Below are 5,766 nucleotides of genomic sequence, written 5' to 3' on the forward strand. Positions count from 1 at the left end.
TATGTTATAGTTAGTAAACATAGTGTATTAAATTCTCTTCTCTATAAAATGACTTAGTTTAAGTTTGCGTAGGATTAAATCTCTTAATTCTGCTCATATCGTTCTTCACCTTCAAAGGCGTTGACAGCATGTTTTGTTCACTTTCTTGTACTTTCCGGAAAAGCATTTGCGACCAGCCTTTTAATGTCGCTATCACTAGATTCCAGAAAACTAGTTGGTTTTTCTTCCATCTAAAATGAAAACTCTTCTGCTAGCTTTTTTCCACCGGCTTTGTTTCTTTTCAACGGAAATGATCGCTACAGCATTTCACAGGGCAAATATCAACGGAAATGAAGGTTATTGCGTGACGTAAATCAGTCAATGAAATCGCCCGAAAAATAATGAGTGGGTTATAAGGTGTTTTATCTAAAATTGCAGGTCCTAAATGGACAATCTGATTTTTCAGTTGTTCTTTCGCACGTTGCCAAGCAACTAGTTTTTCAACCTTCCCACTGGCGCATTAACCTTAACCCTTTCATTCCCAAGATCAAAACGTTCATTCTCCTAACTAGTACAATAGATTTCTTTGTTGATTAGTCATGAGAATTTGGTGTTATATCAACATTACACCTCTTAAGGTGATAATTATCTTCATTCTCAATACCCGTCTGACTGACATTTCATTGAAATTGTGGGGTGGATTTACATTCTGAAAATAGAATGAAAGTTCAAATTTGCGCCCAAGAAGTTTAAAGGAGAACCAAACGTTTCCCTCTCTGGGAGTCGGAGGGTCAAAACGTTTTTGCGTCATTTTGTTTGTTTTTTAAAGAAATTCCGTAAGAATCCGTTTGCGGCGGATTACGATTGACAAAAGCTTCTTCATTTTTCTTTTTTGATTAATCTTAGAGCTATATAGGCAAGTGTCATTAGGACAACAGTCATGGCGGCCAGTGCCAGTTGATTGTACCACAAGTGATCGACGTTAATTCTTTGTGAGGACAAGTATTGATTGCCATACTCAAGCTGCAAAACAGCAAAACAATGAAACAAATCAATCCTGAAGTAAAATCATGATAAATTCAATGATACTAATAATACTACTACTACTAACAGTAAATATTAAAATACTATATTAAATTATATTAATATTATATGTTCTTAATATAATAATAAGAAGGAAAAACACGAGTTCCCTGCCAAAAACACAGACAAGCAAAAAAAAACAAAACAAAAAAAAAAACAAATATATCCCCGACCCAAGGCCATATTAGTGGAAAACGAGAGGTTATCGCTTAGCGCCAACACTACTCCACTCTGATTTATAAATAAACATATGAACACATAAAAACGTAAATCTCATGACGAATATTTATTTGACTATTTCCCTTGCACGGTTTTGTCTTTTGGAGGGCGGTGTAAGGGCTTCTTCTCCGAAAGAGACATTGCTGCTTGCTACACAGGCTATGGACTCTGAAAAAACTAAAGCTGTGCAACATTTATGTATGTGGAGCTGGTGCAATCCTAGACCTCCATATTTCATGGCCAGTGCCTTAACCACTAAACCCCGCTAAGTCATATCGACACCACATTACGAATAAAAAGGGCATACCAAAGGTAGAGTTCGCTGGACAATCGAAGTGCATGTTGTGAAGTTCATTGATCTCTAGTATCTAAAAGACAATGGAGGAAATAATTACGCACCCAAATATGAGAAGAGGGAGTTTAAGAAACGACGACGGCTATGGCAACGACAACGCTAAAAAGCAGTAATATTATTGGTTAAAACAAGTAAAAAAAAAAAAAGAACGTGCTGCACGTGCGGCACGCATTTTTGTACATTCCTCTCCCGTACTCGTCAAAACAACGACTTAAAATGACCATTTCTAAGGTTTTGACGACAACGTGGACAAACAACAATGAATCTTTCCTTCTCTCTGTTTCTTTCAAATCCGTACGTACCATGCAATCAGGTTATAGCCTACATCGCCCATATTGTACAACATAAACAAAGATGGGAACGCCGTGAAACACTAATAGTATGAAACTTAAAAGCGCCACTGTCCTTCTTAGCGTTTTTTAAAACTAGACAACAACTAATAATAACTAAATACTCATTATTGCAGATTCAGGGATCGCGGCATTCACACTCAACGTTGAAACTCTGATTATTCCAGCAAAAGCCTGAGCCCTCAAGTATAGAAAACCGTATGAACGCGAGTGTATTTCGTGATTTATGGGCACGAGTGATGCTTTGAAAGTTCTCAAAATTACGTCGAGTGCAATTTGAGAACTTTTAAAACAACAGGAGATACTCCATCACCGTATTTCTATAGCAACGTCCGTGTTGCACTCTATAGCCTACTTATGCATTCGTCATTGACCAATCAGAAGCGTGATATTCTGTTGATAATTGAAGTATACTAAAGTTACCTCCATGGCATAGCGGAATATGCTGATATATTTTATCAATGCCAGCCAACTTAGAACAGAGTTTAGATTTATTAAGACGCCACCAAATACCTGGTAGAGAACACAAAATAAAAGCGTTATTTTACGAAACTGATTTTACTACGAGAATAAAAAGTAGGCATAGCAAAAGCAAGCCTGCATAGATGGGTTTGTCCGCGCACCAAGGAAATTTTAACGACGAAAGGCAAAGCCGGGAGAAGAAGTGGAGAGAATGTGTTTTTATTACAAGTCTCCGGTTTTTTTAATTTTAGTGAGGCTGATTGTAGAATGCGTATCAAAAACGTATTTCTCAGCTTGTGTGGATGAAAATAAAATGCTTCGTTTATTCTTGATATAAGAAACGAGAATCGTAACGAGGCAATAGTGAGGATGGGCCTTGCCAACGAAAACAATTCGTTGTGAATAACTTTAGGCATGATGAAAATAATCTTGATTTAACAGTGTGCCGAATTAAAACACAATAAAGAAAATCTCCTAACATTAAAAGCAAAAACGGAGTCAATCAATAAATTGAAAAAAAAAAAAAACCCTTACCATCATGAACACATATGGTAGACCAACAAGGCGGCTTGCTATAGCGAACGTCCGTACGCATCCGCTAACAAAGAAACCCACACTGCAGGCACAGAGATTCGTCAAAATGAGGGTGAACGTAAAAATAAAGAACTTTGCAACTTGACGATCAAGACCTGCAAGAAAATTGAGAAAAATTGGGGTATTTTTTTGCTCAGAATATACTAGAAAAATGAAAATAAAAAAAAAATTCCCTAATCTCAACAGATGTGGCTTCGCAGCTCATGTGAAAAGTATATGTAATCGAATGGGCCCAAGGGCAATTAAGGATTAATTTCGGGAGTATTTTCAAAGTTTTCACAAAATTGGCCGAATGTGAAGCGACGAGGGCAATTTGGAAAACTTTTAAAATACAAGTGAAGTGTAAAATCCTTAATTGCACGACGGCACATTGCGATTACATGTTTATCACATATATAAAGAACATAATTCTTGAGGGAAGCCCATTCAGTGCGGCGACAAATGATAATCAACACAATCCCATTCGGTTAAAGATCAATTCAATAAATTGTTCCTGTCAACAGAAACAGTGCTTAAAATGTATGTGGACAAAAAAATAGCTTAATCTGGAAGAGAATTCTCTTGTAACCTCGCTTGCTCTGGTTAAGCAATTGTTAACCAATCAGGATCAAGTAATCTTGCCTTCTTAATTACCAAAATTGCCCTCGTGATTAAGTAAAAATGCCCTTCGTCTCAGCCAATCAGCATTAAGTAAAGTCTCGCATGTCATAAAGCATTTTATTACATCTCTCAGATAGTGCGCGCCCTATGATCAGTCAATTTAGCGGGCCGTATTCTGCAGTAGGGCCCGCTGTACGGCCAGCGAAATTTGAAATCTTGCTTTTAGCTTCTAGTTTTCCGGATTTTGACGCAATCTTTGTGGCAGTTGAACCTTCCGCTTGACTTCAACTAGTTTCATTTCCCAGACCCCTGATGACCTCAGAGACTAATGAATATCTTACTAACCTCGTTTTCTCGGTCCGTACTTTAAAATTACGGATCCACCTTTTTTTCCCCGCTGCGCGCTTGGGCCGTACATTTACATTACAGACCTCAAACTCGGTTAGTAAGAGGAACGCACCGGAATTGCAGAGGTCGTGACCTTGGATTTCGTTGAAGCATCAAAAACCAATCAACTGCAAAAAATTCCGCTACATTAATTCTCTGCATTTGTTCCAATCCTATTTTTTTGGCCAAACGTTCTCCTTCTGAGCAGCTTAATTATAGAGTCTATAAAAACTGGGATTAAACCCGCTGTATGGGAGAGCAGCAAGGAATGATGTAATGGATCCAACACCGGTTTGAGGTCATAATCTACTTTGCACTGGGATAGTTTTTTTCAAAACAGCGATGCAAAAAAATAGTGAAGTCAAATCGACATTGATTCCATTCCCCTTCCATGCGCGGATTTGGATCAAACCATGGCCGGTTTTCCCGACTTAAAAAAAGAAAAACATGAAAAAGTGAATTTTTATGAACAGGGTAAGAAAACAAAAGAATGGAAATGCCCGGTTGTTCGAAAACCGATTAGAGCGACCTTCGTATGTCCTTGAAAAAAGTGTTCGCAATTTGTTTCACGGACCAATGTTTGGCAAGATTAAAACAAAGCTTCTCCTCATTCCCGCCAAGGAAACTCCTTATATGGGCTGTAGACAGTTCGATTGCCCAATCATATTACTGCGTTTCAATTGACGTCAAAGCGAAACTTTCCAGAAAGTTCCATGCAGAGACGACGTTGCTTGCATCCGCATTCGCTAAGCCAATGAAAAATAATTGTTTTCGTTCGATAAGTCAATTAAATGTTCTGCATTTTTGTTTACGTTCTGCTTTTACGCTTATTTTTCAAGCTCATATGGAAGTCGCTCCAATCCAGGATTAGCGCAAACTTTTGTTTCACTTTTTCAACTTTTTTGGCAAAAGTTTCTTTTGCTTATTTTTGTTTCCAGATTGACTTATTCTAATGTAAATTTTTGCCGAATATCAGCGTTCAACAAAATTGAGAATTTAATTTCATTTAATTTAGTTAATTTTTTATCTGGGATTTTTGAACATCCGGGTCCGGGAGGGTAAGCGAACACTACGGAAATCACATCATGCACAACGATTACAATTACCTGTCATAAAGAGAGGCAGGTACAAGACGAAGGGGAATGAGGTCACAGAAGATTTTGGCCAAAAAATACACCGAGATTCTGTAATATCCGTTCGCTGATTGGTGTCTACAATCGAAAGACAAGGAAAGGTTAAAAATGGTAACAGAGCTTTCTTGCGCCAAGAATGAAGAAAGCACATAGAAGTTGAACTTCTGGCTCCAGTTGCCTGAAGGGCGGATAACGCTATCCACTGGATAACTTAATAATTGGTTTTGCTAGTGTTATCCGCTGGATAGTGATTTATCCGCGGTGGATAACTTTATCCACCTTTCGAACAACTGAGGCCTGCTGTTCTGCTGAGGGGGAAGCAAAGGTGAAAAAAAATGTCGTCTACAATATACACTACTTATTAACAAATTGATCCAACCACAATTTGACGTTTCCTGTGCTATATTACTTAAAAGACGCCCAGCAACGAGGAATCTATTTGTTTTCTAAAACAAAGAACTACAAATTTTTGATGATGACGTCAGCTATGCGTTTGTCCTCTAATAGATCATAGGTGAGAACCAATCAAAACGAGCGCATGATTGAGCTTATTAGATAATAGAAAATAAAAGAATATCCAAGTACTGACATTGAATGTTGGTCT

General features: G+C 37.8%; 1 long non-coding RNA gene across 1 annotated transcript; it reads right to left on the bottom strand.

The window, feature by feature from the left end:
• Positions 1-403: 403 nt before the first annotated feature.
• On the bottom strand, positions 404-3,136 carry LOC138013214 (uncharacterized). Its single transcript, XR_011125190.1, has 3 exons — positions 2,983-3,136; positions 2,410-2,499; positions 404-1,649 (listed from the first exon to the last, which is right to left on the bottom strand). It is a non-coding gene; the product is annotated as an uncharacterized lncRNA (long non-coding RNA).
• Between the last annotated feature and the right edge of the window lie 2,630 nt (positions 3,137-5,766).

The sequence above is a fragment of the Montipora foliosa genome, chromosome 8 (assembly GCF_036669935.1).
Source record: "Montipora foliosa isolate CH-2021 chromosome 8, ASM3666993v2, whole genome shotgun sequence".
Taxonomy (NCBI): Eukaryota; Metazoa; Cnidaria; class Anthozoa; order Scleractinia; family Acroporidae; genus Montipora; species Montipora foliosa.